The sequence below is a fragment of the Osmerus eperlanus genome, chromosome 27 (assembly GCF_963692335.1).
Source record: "Osmerus eperlanus chromosome 27, fOsmEpe2.1, whole genome shotgun sequence".
NCBI classification, from domain to species: Eukaryota; Metazoa; Chordata; class Actinopteri; order Osmeriformes; family Osmeridae; genus Osmerus; species Osmerus eperlanus.
Window position 1 is genome coordinate 5,765,135 of NC_085044.1, and position 1,746 is coordinate 5,766,880.

Consider the following 1,746-nt stretch of genomic DNA (forward strand, 5'->3'; position numbering starts at 1 on the left):
CACTGACCTCCTCATCCGCACTTCACGAGGTCTACCCCATCATCATCATCGCCGCCCTCCTCTGGGGCCATGAATGGTCAAGCCAATCCATCCTCATCCACTCCGACAACACTGACGTCGTCTCCTGGATCAATAAAGGCCGATCAGACTCCACCACCGCCATGCCCTTCATCTGCCGCCTCACTTGGCTTTCAGTCACACATCAGTTCATCATCAGAGCCGCTCACATCCCCGGTCACCACAACACCATTGCTGACTCCCTCTCCCGTCTCTCCCTCCACAAATTCAGACGCTTGGCCCCAGAGGCGGACCCCCTTCCCACTCCGGTCCCTCCGTTTTCCTGTACAACCTTCCCATGACGGCACCCCTCCACGACCTTCACCTCCACACCCAAGATGCCGTCCTCCAAGGTCTGTCCCCCCGTACACTCTCCACCTACTGGACAGCCTGGAAGTGCTTCAAGTCCTTCCACACTGCTCACCACCTTCCCCTCATTCGACCTCCTTTCCATCACCAGCTTCATCTCCTTCGCTCACACGCACCTCTCCATCCGCACTTCCACCATCCACGTGTACCTCAGTGGCATCAACTTCTTTTGCAAGTTGCTCTCCGGTTCCCCCTGCACAGCCATCTCCCACAGTCAGACCTCCCTCCTTATGAAAGGCCTTAAGCGCCTAGATCCCCGCTCTCCTTCCGCACGGCTCCCCCTCACTGCCGACCTGCTAGCCGCCTGCATACACACACTGCGCACTGGCTACTCCTCCCCTTCCACCGATTCCACCCTAGAGGCCATGTTCCTCCTGGCCTTCAGCTTCCTTAGGTGCTCACAATTTACTTCCACCTGCTCCACCTTTGACCCCTCTGCTCACCCATGCATCTCCGACATCACGCTACACTCCCCAGACACGCTCATCTTCACCCTGAAACGCAGCAAAACAAATCAAAGCGGGCCAGCCGTTCCCCTCTTCCTCTTCCTCCTCAACTCTCCCCTCAGCCCCTATGAGTCTCTGCATAACCTGCTTCTTTCCAAAGGAGGAAGTCATGCCCTCCCCTCCAGCCCACTATTCACCACAGAATCAGGTCGCCTCCCGTTTCTGGTTCCACCATCATCTCCGCCTCTTCCTCGCCAAATCAGGTAACGACCCTTCGCTTTACTCAGCACATTCTTTCAGGATCGGTGCAGCCTCCTCAGCTTCCAGCCAAAGCGTGGCCGACCACACCATCCAGCTCCTGGGTCGCTGGTCCTCCCAGGCATACCGCTCGTACGTCAGGACCAACCTCCCTGACCTTCACCACACTCAGGCTGGCATCAGCCTCGCTGCAGCCCACTAGGTGAGTCTGTTCCTTTTGGGGATCTGCTTGAGCTTCTGCTCGGCCGTGACCCAGGTATTAACAGATTCTACCAACATCTGTTCCCCTTGCTTTGCACCTTTGACATGTCCCTGGGCCCTCACTGTTACCACGGACGCTGCAGGTATGTATACTTTCTCTTTACCAGCTATCTAGCCATGGCCTTCTTGTCAACTTTACATTTTTGCACTTGCTGGATAACATTTCTCCAATCCCAATCTAACTCTCCTCCTAAAGTAGTCTTAAATTCAGAATGTACTAACTATCAACACCTGTTGATAATGTTCATACCTATAATTCCAGGCACTGACATCTGGAGACTCTGAGGATCTTTCACCACCAAGAACCCACAGTCTGGAACTGTCATGCCCATTGTCTCGACCACTAACTCTAGAC

The 1,746-nt window shown here is 54.8% G+C and overlaps 1 pseudogene; it reads left to right on the forward strand.

The window, feature by feature from the left end:
* Positions 1 to 283: 283 nt before the first annotated feature.
* Positions 284 to 1,332, forward strand: LOC134013560 (uncharacterized; annotated as a pseudogene).
* The last annotated feature ends 414 nt before the right edge of the window (positions 1,333 to 1,746 follow it).